Genomic DNA, 20,545 nt, shown 5'->3' with positions numbered 1-20,545 from the left:
TTCTATTCATGCATCTTTAGCCAAATCTACAGTTTACTCCCCGCTGATGTAAATATTAAGAACAAATCTGTATCTGGAGATCTGCAGACTTGCATTAGAAACTGTGTCAGAAGAAAATATATACTGAAGTGGCTAATTGAATGACTGCTTTAAAAAAAAAAAGGGAAAAAGAGATGGTAAACCACTGAACTATAAATGGGGGGGGAGGGGGGGGAGAAGAATATGATGCCTGTAGGAAGAATAACATTCAAATCTGAGAGGAATGAGTGTTGTAAACAGTTTCTTTTTCTATCTTTGGGTACTATCTTGTGACATTAGAGAGAGAAGTTATTAGACCAACATAATTTCCAGATGTGTTGAGCTACCTCACTTCAAGATCAAGTCCTGAAGTCAGAACTGAGTGAGATCAACTAAGAAAAGCATCAGAGGTCGACATAAAATATTTTGTCTTGCATCCTGTAGTTTCAGTTAGACATATATGGAATTATAACCCCAAGTCTACCTCAACTCCATTTCCTGGTAAATCTTATTGTTTTATTTAACAGGAAGAAAGGACTACTGAAAGAAATAGGAAGCCAAAAGAGATCAGTGAAGAAAATAAATCTTCCAACATAAGAAAATATAAAGCAGGTAAGAGAAGGGAGGTAAGAGGGCAATAGAAAAAAATGAAATAAAATGAAATTTCATACACATGGGCGTAAATGTTTTATTGTCTCTTGAAGGAGCATTCAACAATATGTGACATTGCATAAAATCAATTCCAAGCAGGATATAAAACACTTTAGAAACGGTGACAACTAATTTTCTAAGTGACTCGTCTTTAATGATCTCTTTTATTCAGTTTATTGTTACAGCAGACATTTTGTTGCTGCACTGAACTTTATAGATCACTTATAGCCAAAACTGCATTATTTTCCATGAGAAGGGATTCACTTACTTTTATTTTTGCATGCTCTTTGTTCTTCTATTATGAAAATGAGCTTTGCTACTTCATGTATTTCTCAATTCAGTTACTGCATTGCTAAAATGTTGTTTCTAGCTTGTTTGTTTCTTTTTTATTTCCTGCGTTCACCACATTAGTTGTTTAATTAATAAATAAAAAAAAAAAAAAAAGTAAAAATTGACCAAGTTCTTTTATCCCCATTATTCTGAACCTTCAATTTCCTGTTTGCAGAGTCATTTCTCAGATATAAATTTTGGTATTGAACAAGAACAAGATGTCTTTGTTACACTGAATTATCTAATAGTAATAATAGAATTTACTAATATTTTATTGGCTTGCTTTCAAAAGGTTAAGAGCTTCAATAATGCCATGGCCTCCTGTTCCACCACATCTTCTCCTAGTGTTGCTCAGCCTCCAGGAATTCTGTGTCACCGTGGTCCTCCTTGCTGTGTTTGTGTAGATACTGTGGAGAAGGCTCTCTCTTGCAACCAGACAGTGAAAAGACAGGGAGAGATTTTTTGCCCCAGAAAGTGGTCTTTGTCAGGATTCAAAATGTCTTCGCAGAGTTGAAGGAGCTTTTCTGTTTGTGAAAGGAAGAGAGGAGTAGAGAAGAGGAAAAGCCAGCCAGACACACTCAGCCCAGGGCATTCATGGGGTCACAGAATCACAGAATGGTTGGAAGGGGCTTAAAGATCATCTAGTTCCAACCACCCTGCAGGTACACCTTCCCACACCTTGCTCATCCAACCTGGCCTTAAACACCTCCAGGGCTAGGGCATCCACAACATCTCTGGACAACCTTTCCCAGTGCATTACCATCCTCATACTAAAGAATTTCTTCCTTCTGCCTTTCTGTCCTGTCCTGTCATTGAAATGTACCAAGTTGCTTGACTTTTTTTGTAGTCTCCACAAAGGCAGATCACTTATTTCCTCTTGGCAAAATAAATTGTGTCAGATATATCCATCAAGGAATAAGACATTAAGGAAAATATCTGAAGGGGCTTCAGTTTGGCTCGCTCACCTAAAATAAAGATAAAAAGGTATATAATCTTCCTTCTGCTCCTGAATAATATTGAATTACTGCCATGCATTGTGGTTTTTACTGAGGTTTTGCCACAAAAAATATCTTACATGCATGGGATATGAGCAAAAGACATCACAACACCCACTTATAATAACTGCCATGTGTCAAGACATTATTTCATCTGCCTGACATATTTTATTCATGCATATTTAGGAATTTCTGCAGAAACCAGTTAAACACTGGGGATGATTTGAAACCACTGGAATTAAATATGTGCTGTTCCATAATGAGATATTAAGGCAGATCTATCCCTTGATAAGGAAAAATGTATTTTCTGAAGTGAATCCCAATGTAATTTTCAGACGAGAACAAAACACATTGTAAAATGGCGGGGAAGGGAGTTTGAAAGAGAATCTTAAAATCAAATTGAATATTACTAAATGAATGCAGAAAATTCAAATGAAGTTCTAATAACATTAAAATGTGGTTTTATAGCATAAGAACAATAGCTATTTTTAAACTCATTTTCATAGTTTATTGGTTCTTATATAAACACTGGAAGCACATTATTTTTCTTAGAATTTAGATAAAGCCTATGATGAGAGATTTGATGAATACTTGAGCAATACAGATTTGTTTGCAACATGTATGTAATAGCCTTAGTAAAATCAATGGATTTAAAGCTGTTCACACCACCTGTGGACTAGGCATTATTTATTTAACTGATTCTCATCTAAATGAAAGGCTGATGGAGCAAAGTAGCCTGGGAATCTCTCTAGAAATATTTCAGAAGTGCTTCCCCCTGCTTCACCTCTTGTCCTCCTTTACAGTACATATTATCTTACTATATTGAGATATTTTATTTTATGGCTTTCCAAGAAGGAACACTGAAATAATTAATTAGACAATTAATTATTGCCTTTTTAAGCTTTCAAGCCTTTTTAAGCTTGAAACCATTTTATCTGTGTATTGACTTGAAGGCCAAGAAAAATAAATATTATTTTAGAACAATAACAGCCACAAAAATCATTTAATTCCATAATTATCTGCTGAGGACAACATCTTGATAAAATTACCAAAAGAAGGTTTTAACAAGATAAATTGGACTTTCAGACTTAGAATGTAATCTTATAGATATGTTCACAGGGGTTAATAACAGTTTTTATGTCCAAAGGATCTCACAGCATGTCTGAGAGAATGACCAGACTAGTTCTCTTTCTGGCTACTAAAAACATGCACAACAATTCTTCTTGTATATTTGGAGAGACTAACTTTTTAGTATAACTGCAATATAACAGCTGCTGACTTCCATAACAGCCTCTGAAAAACTTTGAGTTGTTGGATCTTTCTCATTTTGTAAAAGCATTGCAACATGTTGGTAATTTCACTTGCAAAGATCCCAAGGCAGAAAAAAAAGGTGTTCAACTATAGCTGGAATCCATTCTGTCCCATTTCTGCTTTATCTTCTGTTATTGCTGAAAGGTTTGTGTGAAAAGAAAGGTCTTGATCTGAACTCTGAGTGTAGCTGGGGTTTCTATTCGTTCTAACACCTCTGGCAAGGTCCCAAATCCAGGACCTCCAGGCAATTTCAAAAGGAATATAGTATTCTTGGCTGTGGTACTATCTCAAGTTAAAAGGACCAGCAATTAATTTCATAAGCTTTTCACTCTTTTGGTGACAATGATGGTGACAATGATCCTCCACTATCAGTGGAGGACGAGATCAAGATGTAATTTAGCACAGTGTCTCTGCTCAGCCTTGTTCAGGCTTAATTTCCTCTGACTGCTTACTTGTCATGAGGAAGCAGAAAAAATCTTCTGAATCACATGTAAAGTATTGAAAACACACTTGCAGAAGCCAGTGTTCCATTTTACTGTCACTGCACACTGCTGTTAGTGTGTCTTTAGCTACACTTATGAACAACTTTTCATATCTGGCTAACAATATATTCAATATATTTTACGTATAAGTTGTTGTGTGGCACAGTGTAATATGACAGAACTGTGTAAAAAGTTCAGAGTTCTTGTAGGATAAAGGGTACACACAAATATTGAAGTTTATTCTAGCAAAAATCATTGCCAAACAAACAACTTGTTCCCCATGCTGAAAAGGTCACTGGCAAATGAAATGTTCCTTAAAGGATTATGTAATTCCTCATATGGGTTTTAATACCAATTTAGTGAGTGCTGCCTCCAGGTTCACAGAGCTTTAGATTAGATTTTCAAGTTAGTAATGGATAGAGATCTATGTCACTTCTGCAGTCAGAAACTGCTTGAAGTAGCAAGCAGAAAAGCATCATGAAATGAATACAGTGGGCATTTATCTTCACAGAACCCATTCTTTCAGCATAGCATATCAAAAAGCATTACATTCAGATTGTCCCCATCATGCAACATAATCAATATGGAATTGACCTTTTGCATTCTTTGGACAGTTGCAGTGTTCTAAAGCATTAAAACAAATAAATAGATGCTCTCAAAAGATGGTAGATGGCTGCTCTCTGTGTCTTCTGAAAATAAATAAATAAAAATTAATAATAATAAAAGAACTTTCTATTTAACACTTTAACTTCTATCTCTTTGCAAAGCATAGAAAAACAAAGATTGCACATCTTACATAAGAGACCAGTCTACCATCCAAAGCTTTCTTGATTGAGAAGAGTAGAATTCAACTTGAGTTTTGAGTCTCATGTAATACACAGAAGAATTTGTGTCTCAAATTAGAACCGGTTGCATTTTAAAGCAATATCTATGTGAGCAGAAAAAATGTGTTGAAATTATATTTTTAATTGAAAGTATTTAAAAAGTCATTTACAGAACTTCTTATAAAATTCTATGATTAAGACTTTATGAATTAAACTTTAGAATTTAAATGAGTATGATATGAACCTCAGATACATCACTCATGAAGGTAAATAACCTGTCACCTGCAAAGGAACATCTGTTAATTCTAAATTAAATTTGTACTACACAACAAAAGATTAATTAGCATCCAAAATAAAACAACAAAACAAAACAAAATGCAGCTTTTCTCTTAAGACACTTTATTTTTGCAACTGATTTTCTTGTGTACTTAGAATCAGTTCTGCATATATAATACAGAGTTTTTGTACTCTGCTGTGCTTTCTCCATTCTGTGCTATGTTCTGCATTCTCAAATTTCAGAAGAGTTTTTTTACAATATATTTCACCATCTTCTTTGCTACTCACTATTACTTCTGTGTTCCCAGATGTTGGAATTCACTTAATCTTTATTTTTCTTAAGTGACTGAAAAAATTTCTTCCCTTTTTATAACATCTATCTCTTATCCTTGAAAATGCAAGTCTAGCCCTTCAGCATTCTAGCAATGTCTCCTTAAATTCCATTCATTCAGTAAATTCCCTCTGACACCTGAGGTCTTGCTCTCTCCTTCCTTGTCCTCTGATTACTTATGTGCTTTAAAAGTATCTAATTAGATATGTTAAATATAAGACATAATAATCTCATAATTCTTTAGGATTTTCTTTCCCAAAACTTCGTTCCTCCTAATTTATTTTAGTAGTTATCACCTTGTCACATCTCTATGCTTTCTTCCATCCCAAGGTCTGTAACTCCAGGAGCTGAGACTGTACAGTTTGGTATACCAACGGTGTATCTCCAGTTACTGTAGACTATGAATATTTCTTCTTTGCTGAGCATTTTCACTCTGTGCGTTGCCCCACAACACAGATTGGAACTCACAGCTCAAATTTTGACTTTGAAAACCTGTTTAAGCATTGATGTGATTACGAAAAATTCGGAATGCCCACTGCTATAGTGGGCTTCAAAGTCACTCTCAGAGTGGTTGAGAGCTTGGTGCTGGAACAGATGGTGTCCAGATAACAAATACACAAATGTTGCCTTTGTAGGCATAAACCTCATTAGCAGCTGCAGGGTTCTGAGTTCTTTAGAAATTCAAAGAGGCAAGTGACTACAGACTTCAAAAATCCCACTTTGTATTTCCAGTTTTTAAACCCTAGAACTGCAGGTAATGCCATACAACTTATGATTGTAAATGATGCTAATATTCAATGCTTCCAGTCTGGAAGATTGCTATAACAATACACATTTGTATTTCTTTCTCCTGTTGGTTGTAGCACTTCTTGTTTTCTTGATTAAGAGCGGAAAGCTTACTGAAGAAAGCAGTACCAAATGGTCATATAATGATCCTAATGTTGCTTAAAGGTTCCTTCAGACACAAATCTGAGCCGTAATTCACTAGTTATCAGCCACTGCTAAAAGACAAATTGAGAGGGTTGTTCATACTATCTATAAGTAAAGCAAAACTTAAGGTAAGGTTGAAACTGCTGAGGTTGAAACTACTACATGTCTTTTATTAACTGTGGGGCCTGATGGGACTTTTTCTAGGCCTTGGAGCTTGAATTGAAAGAAATCTAAATTTCTCTTCAGTCTAATTCTCCCATTATTTTTTGTGCAGCTGGCTGCACTGAAAACATTCTATTACTTGTGAGAAAATGTGTTTGCTATTTGTGTAGTCCTTATGATTTTAGAATGATTTTAGAGTTATAAACACTAATTTATTTTTTCTTACAGTAACTCTGAGGGGTAAGAACTATTATTCCATATTTTTCCCGACAAGAAATGAGAGATCAAATTAATTCCACCAGATTGTACAGAAAAGCCAAATCAAAGCTCTTGGGCAGATCTTTCCTAGGTGAATGGCTGTGAAGAGTGGCTGCAGAATTGGTATTGGCATTGAGAATGAGAATTTTCAAATACTGTAATCCTAGTTCAGAGAACAGTTGTTATTGGAATTTTAACTAAATGGATGAAGAAATGTTTTAAGAAATAAGTATCAGCCTTTCCTGCTCATTATTTTGGAACTGATCAAAAGTTAGTGATTTAGGCATTATGACTCTTAACTGAATAATCTTGTAAAAAAAAAATCTATTTGCAAAAGATTGTCAAAATATTGTCAGACTGTGATCTTTTAATCCTACTTCCTCATCTATTTTCTTCTTGAATGCAGTATTTATTAACTCAAATTCCTTATGATGCTTCAAGAAAATTATATGAAATATGTTATGTAAGACTAGAAGAGAGGAAGTGATGAGGAACAATAATGGTAGGTGACCCTGAAGAGAGGCAATTGCCAATGGAAAACATTTTAGAACAATTTGAAATAACTGTGGACATTTATTTATCTGAAACATCTGGACAGTGCAGCATAGTGGCCAAATTAGGGTGATTTAAAAAGAGATAGATCTCACCTCTGAAAATAGCCATTACCCTCTCATTCCACATACAGCAAGTAAGATTTTGTCATTACACATAGGCAGGCATATTCTCAGCCCAAGGAATTTGAGTCCCACTGCTTTCGTCCCGTTTTCTGCTTTTTGAGTCACTTCTATATCTCCTTCTCATTCTATTAATTCCTTCTGAGTCACATTTTATTCCAAATATAAACTCTTGAGCAATGAATGTAAGATCCAGAAATACTGAGATGACAAACATTTGCTAGTGTAGTCTAGATTAGTCTTGGATATTTCATCTTAAAATTTTCCTTTCCTGTGTATTGTATATGGTTTGCAGTAGAGAAGAACAGTATTATATTTTTCCAAAGTGTCTTTTATTCCATTCCCCAACGCATGCTTCTCTTAATATTGTCCTCCTGATGAATTTTTCATTGTTTTCCAAAACTTAACTTTTGACCTTTGCAGCAGTTCTGCACTCATAACTTTCATGACATACTGAGTTCTTCTCTTTTCCTTTAGGCAAAAATGTACAATGTACCTTCTATCCTGTCAGACAGAGTCTGTCTGTCTTCTATTTGGTAACCCCTTGCCATTTATTACTGGCAATAACTATTTTTTAGATATCTATTTTTTATCTACCTTTTACTAAACATCATCTTCAGTATATAGCTCACCTAAGGTCATGTCAATACCGGCCTTTTTCTCTCATCTGTCTCTCCTCCCACTTTTATTTATCCTTGTATAGGCTAAATAGGAGGTTGCTTTTCCTCCTGACTTCCTTTGTTTTTTCCTTCTCCTGTAAATATAAGTGTCAAGGTTTAGCTCTCTTTCATACATAAACCTTTTCTTTTTTGCCCCAGTGTAAGTCTGTGCTACCAGTAAAGCCTTGGTTACTCCCCAGTACCTTTTCCTGTATCTTTTTTCTGTACTCAGAGCATTTATGGAAGAAAGGCCACAAAATATTTACCACATCTTTTCTGTCCTCCTTTTCATAAACAACTCTTTTCCCATTTAGTGGGTTTTCTCATCTCAAATATCAATTGCCTTGTCACTGTCTTCAAGACTTCCCCTACTGCAGCCACCTTTTCACATGTTCCACAAACAGTTTCTCAGTCCAAGAGGAACTGGACCAAACTGAGTGCCTTTGCCTTCCTTTTCTTAAACTATTGAACTTACCTGTTAAAATATGATGTTTCTTGACTGTCCTTTCCCTAACTCGTTTGCTTGTTCCAATGACCTCACTGCATAACCTGTCCTCGTCATCTTTTTTCATCTTTCTGCTTTACTGTTTTCACTACAGAACAGTGCTTCGTGGAATGTTTTTTCTTCTCACAAAGGCATCTTTATCTTTTGCCTCTGAGACATCCCTTTTCTGCATCATTGCAGATGCTTGTGATCTGCCATTTAAATTTGTAATCTAGGTTTAATCTTTAATTTAGCGTGCTTCTTAACAATGATATGCAAACCTGTCTTTAAATGTGGCAGATACTTTTTTGGTGGTGGTGAGAGCTTGCAGAACACTGCAAATATAGAGTTTTGTCGTCCATTTTAATTCCTAAAGCTTTGCTATCTTACATTTCAGTTACTGTGACATCATGTTATCTGTTTCTGTCAAAGGCAGTTTTGCTCCCTGTGTGCATGTAGAAGGCTGCTGCTAAGGTCATTTTCTTAGTCCATCACTTTGATTTTCACACTCCGCAATTGCACTCTCCTTCTGTATTGCACCAAACAACCCAACCTTTTTTTTTTTTTTTTTTTTTTTTTTTAGACAAAACAAAACAAAACCTTTCCGAACTCTTTAGGCCTTATTGCAGTATCAAGTTGTCATTTCCCACCTCCAGTTGGGCTTTGAGGCCAACTTTCATAACACCCATATTAAATCCTCAACTGCATACATTCAGGCACTGAGTGACACCTTCATGCATATTTTATCTCCCATGGTCTTCCATGAAGTTCTGTTATTCCCTTTCAAGCCACAATTTAACATTCTCCTTTGGTGTGGTGCTCACAAAAAATGGGGATTGCTGAGCTTTTGGTGTTCTGAGACCAGAATCCAAGCACACCCACAAACATTGCCTCATTGTTTTCCTTTACTCCTCCCATCTGTCTCTGTCCATCTGTTTTATCATATAGTTTAATTCTAGGCAATTGAAGCAAAAAAAAACAAATTTATATGTCCACAGTGTCACTACCTACAGCACTTGACACATTGGCATCACAATCTGTGGCTAAAATCCAAATCTAATCCAAATCTAAAGGCCATAAGATAATGCAAACACATAAAAGTAGATGTAGATGTAATTATTATGAGGTGTTTACTAATATTTTACCGTTTTTCTTTCATTTTCCTGAAGGTGATATTATTCATTTATTAAAAAATATATATTCTTGTCTTTTACCTGTTAATTTAGAACTGCAAGTGTTGCTTATTATTTTATTTATTTATTTATTTTAATCTTCTGTCACAACAAGCTATTCAACCTTAGTGTGTGTGAATTTTGGCAGAATTTTCTCATCAACTGTTCATGAACAGTTTCTCCAAAGCAGTCTGTAATGTGGTGACACAAAATGTGTTAAAAGGACACATTAACATTCCTGCCAATGATGACAAGAGGGAGTTAATCCATATGTTGATATGCTGTCATTCAAAAGCAATGTAAGAAATAAATTTATCTTTAGGCAAAAAAATAAAAGGGACATTCCTTGATTTTATTGTTTGAATGTTGTCCTCCCCCATGAGTTAGAGTGGCAAGTGTTCATAAGAATAAATACCCTGGCTCTTGCTAAACATGTTGTGGTCCGCATCTCAGGAAGATGAATTAAGTTTGTGTGTCTTTTTCTGAAAGCTGTTCTCATTGCACAGTCTAATATCTTGAAGTAGAGGGGAAGACATATAGTTTGGTGTCCTTTCTTCTTCCATTTCCTCAAAACCTTCATTGGAGATCCATGTACATACAGTGCCACTTCTACACACAACTACTTGCCCTGTCCAAATCTCAGTGGCACAGGTGTGTCAGGAATGATGACTAGAATGTAAAAACAGCAGAGCAGCACTTTTAAGGACCAAACTATACAGGACATACTAGTGTTTTCAAATACTGTTTTATTTTATATCTATTTTATTTATATTACATTATTTTATTTATTTCATTTCATTTTATTTTGATAAGGAATATCAGTGGTAATTATATTTTTCCAGCATCTGGATCTCTCTAATGTCTACTGTGTTTTCCTAAAATGCTTTACAGGGGGGAATTAAGTCCCACCAAGGGACTTAATCATGTCTTTAAATGATTTGATGAATTCAGAACATGGTTTTATTCATGGAAAGTTATGATAATCTTTCATGTGTGTGCCTTAGTTAACAAGGTATTTTGATAGAATTTTATCCTGATATGTAACGTCAGAGCCCCTAATGTCCCTAACCTCTGAAACAATTTGTATTCTAGATAATGAAAGCCAGTGTCTGCCTGTCATATGTGTCTTTGAAAATGTCTCCTGAAGCCCAGCAATATAATGGAGTGCAGTTTTGATGCTGACTGCTCAGAAGAACAGTCAGTCAATGGTGAGACTTTTTCTAATCTGGACGCATGAGATAAGTCTGTTAACAAAGCCCAGTGAGCTCACTATAATGGCAAGTGTCAAATAATTTTGTCGTTTGATATAACCAAGTGTTCTACAAAGTTGGATTTGTCACTGCATTACTCAGTAACTTTAGAAAGTGCTATCTGCTTCACCTTAATTTGTGTACATAGATATGAAGTTTCTATGTCTAATGAATTCCTCTGCTAACTCCACTGCGCAAAAAGAATCCCTCCATCAGACAGTGACAACTCAATCACAACGTTTAAGCATTCCTATTTCCTAATGGTCAGAATATACAGCACAACCACTGCCATAATAAGAACCTGATGGAATTACTTAGCCAGACCGCTTCTGGTTTGCATTAAAAATAAAAATAATAATAATAAAAATAAGTTATAAAAATACCTATCTTTCTGTATTAATTCATTTCAGTCCTCTTTGGACCCAGGGGATCCTAATCAAAAAGTATGATTTGATACTGACAGAAAGAACTGTTGCAATTCCTCTTTTCCCTCCCCATTCAAACTGTATCTGTACCCACACTGACAACCAGTACCCCAAATACAACAGAAGAAGTGACAATCGATCCTAAAAATGGGAAGTTACAGATTGATGTGTTTATAGGTAAGGTTTCACCTTAACCTCCAGTCCTAGTAGGGGTTTTCTTGTTGACTTGTAATGCATTGGGATAGAAGCAAGATCTATCTTGGATCCATGCAATTCAGTGTCATATTTCCTTCTTGAATTCAGTAAGGATACATGTTTTCTCTGAGACATTCCTCTCAGATTTCTCTCTAAAATTCTGCTCTATCTGCTTCCCCTTAAGAAATTAGGCCAACCATCTCTGGAGTCATTAGCAATAGCAGAAATGACCTTTAAGGTTAGCCAAAGAATTTTATGGAAATCTTACATTTTTCTCTCTTTCTATCACTGTCCCAATACTGTTAGTGAACAAGATCCACACCACTTGATGTGTGAAAGGCAGGACATTTGGATGTGTAATGGTTATTATTATAGGTAGGTCTTGACAGATATAAACACATAACAGTCAACAAATGAAAAAGTGACAAACAATACAGCCCTCTAATGGTAAAAGTGAATACTAACATTTCAAGGAATGAATAATAATTATATGAGAAAAAAATATATAAATCATACAAAATGTAGTATGCTTTCTTCGGTACTGATGATACCAGCCAAGTTTAAATAAGGAAGATGTTAAATCCGCATAGTGGAAAATAATGAATCCCAAAGCCTAGCAAAAAAAAAAAAAAAAAAAAAAAAAAAAAAAAAAAGCCCTTGTTTAATTTTAAAAGGTCAATAGAAGTGAAAAAGGCAGGAGAAGCATGAAGGATGCAACACTTCCTCTGTGATTGCTCTCCATAGCTGCACAGCTCAGAATCTTACACTGTGCTTTGGGGACACCTTTGCCTGGTTTCAAAAAATAATAATAAAAAAACCCTTAGACCCACTGGGGACATTTTTTCATCTTAAGCTATACTGGGATCTGACTCTGAACTGAATTCTACTTTTAAATGCTGAAGTCTGAGCCTAAAGCTGCTTTGGTGGTTGACTGTACATATGGTAATGCCCTACAAATTCTGTTTTCCAAGACAGTGATCCTGCGGTGCTATAAAGGCAACAAGTAAAACTAGGGCATTTTGCTCTCTTTGTGAATGTCAGAAAACATAGCTGTTTAACTAAAATGGAATGGAGATGGTGTTAGAAAGTATTCAGAGTTTCCTGGCTTTGTTCTTCATCCATATGTCTGATCTGCTCACTTGTCTTGCAATCTAGCTTTTCCATTGTGGAACAGAACAAGGGTAGGCAGAGGCTATGTGAGAAACTGAATGAAGATATGTCTTAATAATATTGTTTATGTGGAATTATTGCTGTTGTTATCTGAGGATAAAGCTTCAGTTTTAAGGATATACTTCTCCCTGTAGAGTTTTCTGATGTTTTTCTATTTCATGTCCTTTTAGATCCATCTCTAAATAAAAGGACTACGATCAGTACTGAAGTCCTTGCTAACAGTCAAGCCTAAGAGCTTCATCAGTATCCCAGTACCTATGTTTTACTTTCACACCCTCATGGCAGCCTCAGCAAATCTGACAGGCTGATATGGAATCACAGGCAATTTGCTCTCTTACCTCATGAGAAGTTTACAAATGAGGAGTTTAATATATTTTGTATGTTTAAATCCAGATCTTTTTCTACTGGAAAGCTTAGAGTTGAGTTGTAGCTGGCCAACAGTCAGCCAGTGTATCGTACGCAAATATTAAGAACTACAGGAATAACCACTGTTATCACTTTAATCTCTTCTTGATTTCTATGACATCCACATATTACTTCACACAATTGCAGTCTAAGTTTTTATGTTTGTGGAATAGAACACTGACTTTCTGCTGATAAAACTGGGTGATAAATACATGTACGTGAATGAAGGACTAAACTGTGTTCTTACAGCAATCAATGAATGTAGTTATTTAATATCTGGACAATCTTTTAATATATTAATATTTTCAGCTGGAGGTATCATTTGTTTTCTATAAAATTTAAGCTGTTTCAGGGTTGATAAAGCCTTCTGGATACTTATTTAAGCTACTTTTTGAATCCAGAACTTGTACAAACACGGATTATTTTGGGGTCTGTTACAATTAGAACCACACAGTGAGTCTTATGTTACTGAAACTCTTCAGTTAAAACACAATAAACAAGACATACATGTACAAGTTTGCAGAGGGCACAATAGTTTAGAATTAGTTTGCACATTCTCTAGAATGAGAAGAGACAGCAAATAAGGACATTAGTCTAATCAAAAACAGCTCCAGAAATAACTACACTAGAATTGCATCAATGACATTTCAGCTCATTTCTCAGTTCCTCTGAGCTTGAAATGCAAGACAACCAGACTTCAGCAAATAAACTAATAGCAACATTTGTTCAGTTTATAATTCAGAATAAATTAAGGATGAACATAAGTGTGTGAGTGATACCAGCAGTGACACTGGTGAAATAGAATTTATCATATTCTATTTATCATATTCCACAGTATGCCCCATACCATACAGCAGAGTACTGCTTTCTCATCTACTTATATTTTTAATACCAGTAATTGTGTTTTCATTCAGAATCATTTAACATGTCTATGGCTGTTTTATCTATGAGAAACTGTTATTAGGGGAACAAATTAGTTTTTCCTCTTCAGTGTTTTCCAAAGCAATTTAGCAATTGCAAATTAAAAGATGAGAAAGCCAACTTTTTAGACTACATACATGGTATTATGGATCATGTCTGGAGAATTTGTGATTTGCATATATATATTCTTTGGATTCAAAATAGTTGATTTATGGAAAAGAAGGGCCTTGACAAGACAACTTATGTTTTCATCCTCTCAATAAATTGTTCTCTTCTCATTTCAATTATGAATGGCTGTTTTGCATGGATACTCAATACTAAAGTTCTCTCTACTGATTAAAATCTCAAATATTTTACAATCCATTCCAGAACAGGAACTTACATTGTTCATTACAGTTTGTCTTCTCAGCTTCTGATCTATGTAGTACATTACGTTTTATTCCAGAGATTACCTGTATATAGAGACTCCTATAGATTTCTTCTGTTTATATTCAGGCTCCTATAGATTCCTTCCATTACATGAACTAATTTCTATGACAAACAAGTCTGTTAGTTCCTTGTAGTTTTACTCTTATAAGTACAATTAGACCAATTTCCTCTGTCCCTATTGCATTTGTCTGAGACTCTTACATGGGGAATTTAGTAATGCTAATTGATCTCAACAGTAACAAATCCAACTTTAAATATCAATCCAGACCTGATGCACTCACTGGAAATGTCTCTACCAAGCCATTGATTTTACTGGGAACACAAAGAACTTCAGCTCTAAATGCAAACATTACAATTTAGTGTCTTAAGTAGGGTGAATCCAGGCTCAAATTTATGACTTTCTCTTAAAGATGTTCTCCAATGTCATCTTTGTTTCTTTGAAGGCCAACCTTAGTGGAAGAAAAATTGTCTTGAAGACTGTGGTGGTTTTACTGTACTGGGCAGCTAAACCCCACAACCGCTCTCTCACTCCCCCTCCTTTAGATGAGGAGGGGGAGAAGTAACGCAAAGAACAACTCACAGGTTGAGATAAGGATAATTTAATTAAAGGGAAATAATTATAATAATTAAATAAAGACTACCATGAATTAAACAATTTAAGGGGAAATAAAAAGGGAAAGGGAGGGGAAAAAAGGAAAATAAAAAGAAGGGAGGAAAACAAACAAACAAAATAAATGAAGGCTATATGGAAGTGCAGAGGAAAGAAATTACTCTCTACTTCCCACAAATGAGCGATGATTGACCACGTCCTTGAAGCAAGGCCTCAACGCACGCAGCCGGTGTTTGAGAGGAGGACCGACGTCTTCCAAACGAGAGCCCACCCCCCCCCTCTTCTTCCTGTTTCCACCTTTTATTGCTGAGTGTGACATCAGATGGTATGGAATATCCCTTTGGTTGGTTTAGGTCAGCTGCCCTAGTGATGTTTCTCTCCTCACCTTTTGCCCACCCCCTAGGAGGGTTAGAGAAAGGCCTAATACTGTGCCACTGCTGCTCAGCAGTAGACACAACACTGGTGTGATAACACTGCTGTTCCAGCTACAAGTACAGAGTACGGCACTGTATGGGCTGCTGCTGGGAAAGTTAACATTCCAGCCAGACCCAGTACAAAGACACCTAAAGATGCTTGTAAAATAAGTTATATTTGATTTTGGGATTCAGGAGACTCAGGACACCAAACAGGAATCTTGCATCCTGTAATATGTTTCAAAACAAATTTCAAAGCAAATTTTTGTAACTAAGTAAATTTTACATTATTAAAACCCAGAGGCAGTATTTCAGTGTTTCTAGTGGCTGAAAACCTTCAAGAATGTGCTGCTCTCCTCACTTCATCACACATTACATTACAAGGATGAATTTTCTTTCACCTCATTTTCCTGGTTGTATACTGTCATTACAGTATCCAGTCTGTAGTTGAACAACTGCAATAACAGTGGGTTCAGGAGGAATAGGTGGGTGGAAACATCATTTATTTCTCATCATGAAGACACATAATCACATCTAATTTTTTGCACGAGTGCTTTTTGCAGGAGGAATGACAACAGACTATTGTTTTGACTAGGACTTTTTACATGCAGGCCTGATTTGTAAGAGGTGTCTTTTTCTGCTGCCTAGATTTCTGTGCCTCACTAAACCACAGAAATCTATTTGGTCAAATCTAATTTGTAGTTTTGGTTTTTCAGTTCAGAGTAGTATAATTTGAGCTGTAAAAATGCAGGACATAACACTCACTCCTCTTTTTTCCCTTATTTGCAAAGGTGAATCAAATAGACAAAGAGCACCCTGACACTTTGTGGGGTCAAAATGTAAATGCATTTTCAAGGTATTTTCAATAATCACCACTGACATTAGATATAAAGCAACTGCACAGAGAAATATTTCATCTCTTTATAGTAACGGAGGCTGTGTCAAGTACTTTGACATTTATTTAGAAAATGATTATTATATGCTGCCATTTCTATAATTTATTATCTTTTGTTTGTTTGTTTGTTTGTTTGTTTTATTTTATTTTGGCTGAACCTTTGATTCTGTATTTGCATTTCATTTATGACATTTTAAAGAATCCCACTAACCAGCTCAAAGCTATGTAACATTGCCTGCAATGAAAGCTATATATCATTTTCCTGTGGCATTAGTGAGACATTTTTCAGGAAGCCATCTGCAGTCACAGGTGAGCTGTACACTTTCTTCCATAGTAGCCTATGGATGATGAAATCCTTTAGAGAAAGAGAGAGAAAGGTCATTGCATTGGGGTGCCTTCTTGATAAAGCCCAGTACTCTGCAGTTTAACCCTTGAAATAGAAATTAAAGGAATTTGTTCATTCAATAAGTAATTCATTTGGGAGGTTGCTTGTAGAATTCTGTTGGGAATGTGGAGTGTTTCTAACCACCTAAGGCTTTGGCAGGACCCAGACCAGCTAGTGATGCCAAACTTGGAGACCAGCCTACCCACAGCAGAGAGTGAAGGCAAAACAGACAGCCCGAAAGAATATCCTTTGCATATGGATAGGAAAGAAGCAATAGGTGCTACTCTGACAGGTTCAGAAAGAGTTGGGGCAGAAAGAGTTGAGAACTGTGTTAGAAGATTTTGGTTCTCAGACTGTTTGTGTGGAAATTGCTGCTGATCTAGCCACGTGATTATGCTGAGTGTCAAATGTTCTTCAAACTAACTATAAAATAGACTGCTTCCCAAAGAACAGTCTGAACTAGCTGGGTGAAAACTGACAGACATGATGTAGAAGGACAGCTAACAAAAGCCTTGTTCTGAAAGTTCTGAAAGATAATCTGAGGTATCACTTTTAGATACGTGTGAAGATATCTTGCATTGTTGATACTTTCTTCACTGCAGAGCAAGTTACTGGAAAGTAGGAGGGCATACATAAAATGAATATGATCTTTGAATCCCTAACTGATTGACTGACAATCCCACAAACTGCCTGATGTGATAAATGTGATAAAATATTTAAATTACATCTAAGGAAATAGGAAGATTAAATCTCTTATTAATAAGCTAAGAGATTTAAATGCCATTCCCAGGTTCTACCAATGACACTACAAGTAAACTTTTTTCTGACATTAGTAGAATAAAACTGATTATTCCTAATTGAGTTTCCAGCAATAACAGTCCTCTTAATTGATCTCTTGTGTAACAAGATATTTCACAGAACGAAATGATCACCTGTGTGTGCAAACATACTTAATAGGACCAACTGTGCTCACTGTGATGACTAATGCTTTGAAACCCAGAAGATTTTAGTATATAGACACCTATTGAAATTTAAGACATTATAAGCTTGTGAGGAAGAGAGACTCTTAATGCATCTGAAACAAAGATTTCTAATATCCAGCAAAATAATGTATGTGATAGTAGAAAATAATCCCACAGCTGAGGAAAACAGCTGAAATCTTAAAATTGAACCTGCAGTGGGGTTCACTAGAATTATTACACACAGAGGTCAAATCCCAAATGAAGTCTCTATTTATCAGTTTCACTGATCAGTATCACTGATACTGTCTGAATTCTTTGTTAATGACCTGAACGAAAGCATGGAACACCCACCCAATGGACTGAGCAAATAGGAGGAGTGACTGATTATGCTGGAGTATTGAACTACTATTCAGAGGGACATTCACAGGCTGGACATACCATCAAGAACCTCATGAACTTCAGCAATGACAAATCAAAGGCCTGCACCAGGATTGTAATTACCCCATACAACAGAACAGACTTGGGACCAGCTAAATAAGTAGGAACTCTGGAGAAATGACTTTGGCAGTCCTGGTGTACAACAAGCTGAATAGTAATCACCAGTGTGTTCTTGTACTGAAGGAAGCTGTAAACTGGGTTTTATTAACAGGTACATAGTCAACATGTTCGGAGAGAGCTTATGCCTTCCCTCTTTCTTCATTTAGCAAGCTTTTTATTCATCACCTCATGCTGTTAAAAGCTGTGGGAGCATTAATGAAAATGTGAGCTAGATAAATGACAGAAGTGTTTTTCCAATCTGATTACTCAATAGAAAAAGTGCATTTAATTTGAACACTCCTCTTAATTTATGTGATTCTATCATTTAACAGGTATTTATGTTTCACAGGGAAAAGACTGGTTAGGATGGTTTTTACAAACTAGGTTGGGCACTATCAAACACAGCAAAGAAGGAAATTTTGTTACAGAACCTCAGAAGATAGGTCACAAAACTTGTGTGCTCACAAAGAAATTCAGGGAATTTGCAGTCTCTAGTGCATCTAATATTTTGGTCAGTGTCAGGGCAAGGAAACTGAAACCTCTTCTGAAATGAGAGCCTCTCATTGTGGACATAAAAGGATATGAAAGCTGTAAAACCAAATCCATAATATAACATAATATAATATGATATAATTAATATAATACATTAATATATTATAATAAAATTATGATATTATATTATGTATAATATTATATTAATATAATTTATTATTATACTATAGTGTAGTATGTTAATTATATTATATTATATATATAGTCATGTCTTTCAATGCCATAAGGAAATGATTTCTTTCAAAGTTTGCATCTTTCCCAGGAATGCAGCTGATTCATCACTTATGACATTGAGCTGGGTTTCTGAATTGCATCTGAGGCTTGTTTATGTTAGTGGCAAAGTTCATCAGTACTCTTTCATAGCCAGAGTTCTTGCCACAGTGGGTGCTGACTTTGCCAAGAGTATCTTTCTAATGTAGTGGCTCAATGATTGATGATTTCCAGATATATAACCTAAAACAACACTAGAATCTTTCTCTGTGGTCCTATCAGTATCTCTTTTACTTCCTTTTTCATGAAAAGATGTTTACATTCTCCTTTATTGATTTATCTCTGAATACGATATTAACTGGGGTCATAGCCCTGGTTTGGTATCATAGAATCAGAATATCCTAAGTTGGAACGGTCCTACAAGAAGCATTGAGACCAACACCTGGCTCTACACAGGACCACCCAAAAATTAGACTACCTGTCTCAGAGCGTTGTCCAAATGCTTCTTGAACTCTGGCAGGCTCAGTGCCTTGATCGCTTCCCTGGGGAGCTTGTTCCAGTAAAACTTAAAGAAGCAAGTGAGGTAGGAGGACTTTCTAGAAACATCAGTAAGCTTCTGAGAGTCACCTACACTGACCTTGGTAAATGTTTTCTGTATCTAGTAAATACAATACCAACAGAGGTTTTATGGTAAATGCTAATACACTTAATGCTATTCAGCACCAAAAGAAATACAACCCTCACAGGGTGAGTAGAAACAAAGCATTTCCATTACACGGTAGCTGAAACCTACCCATATTAAATGTTTAGTAGATATTACCTGTAAAAGACAAGAGCAACTGCAGTTCAGTCCCATGGCAAGGATGGCACTGTTTTTCATCTCCATCCAGTTTTTGAATTCAGCATCTTCTGGCAGGGCACAGCTGAAGGCTGTCCATAGCTTTTATGATTATTATAATTGGAACAAGGAGAAGGAAGCCATATGGCCTTTTCTTCCCCTCTCCCATGGGCCAATTTACAGCTGGTGACAGAGATCTAGACTGAAAATCTGAGCTATGTTAATCTTCTTTTTTTTCAGTTCTGTTTCACATTTAGGATAGGAAAAAGCACACAGATGGAAAAGTTGAAAAGTATTTGTGTTTTAGACACAAGTTGAATATAGGTTTTAGACACAAGTTGAATATCCAGCCCCTGAGTTCCATGTGAAGACTGGAAGGAAAAAAATAAGGATTATTTTCAGCATATTTTACTACTTTCTACTTATCAAGTTATAAAAGAAAAGCATCTGTGTTCCCAAATCACATTTATAGGAGAAAAAGTGGGGAGATCAGGCAGATACATCTAATAATTTTAGAGGAATAAATACTGTAAGAGTATAAAGTTACTGCAGCTGAAACATCTAGAGACCTCACACTTCCAGTGTAGTTCTTGGTAGGCTATTGGGAGTAACATAGATAAAAAAGCTGCAATTACACAAGGAAACAGCAAAGTTATAGGAAGTTTAATCACAATTTCCTTAGAGATCAGTTAGAGATTGGTATTGCTATATGAATTTTGCAATACCCAACAGTTCTTCTCTAGCTCTTCACTAGGTTCCTGAATGATAGTAGCTATTATTACATCCCAGGA

The 20,545-nt window shown here is 35.7% G+C and overlaps 1 long non-coding RNA gene across 4 annotated transcripts in view; it reads left to right on the top strand.

Moving 5' to 3' along the window:
• Positions 1-252: 252 nt before the first annotated feature.
• Positions 253-20,545, top strand: part of LOC106017297 (uncharacterized) — a 43,855-nt gene continuing 23,562 nt past the window's right edge. For 2 of the 4 annotated variants that reach the window (XR_011809811.1, XR_011809809.1), the window contains exons 1-3: positions 253-428; positions 546-630; positions 10,650-10,765. This is a non-coding gene — a long non-coding RNA (uncharacterized lncRNA). The remainder of the gene's footprint in view (positions 429-545; positions 631-10,649; positions 10,766-20,545) is intronic. The other 2 variants (XR_011809810.1, XR_011809808.1) reach the window with 2 other exon arrangements.

Source organism: Anas platyrhynchos, chromosome 1, assembly GCF_047663525.1.
Source record: "Anas platyrhynchos isolate ZD024472 breed Pekin duck chromosome 1, IASCAAS_PekinDuck_T2T, whole genome shotgun sequence".
NCBI classification, from domain to species: Eukaryota; Metazoa; Chordata; class Aves; order Anseriformes; family Anatidae; genus Anas; species Anas platyrhynchos.
Note: the sequence above shows the minus strand (reverse complement) of the source record. Positions and strands in the feature narration are given on the sequence as shown.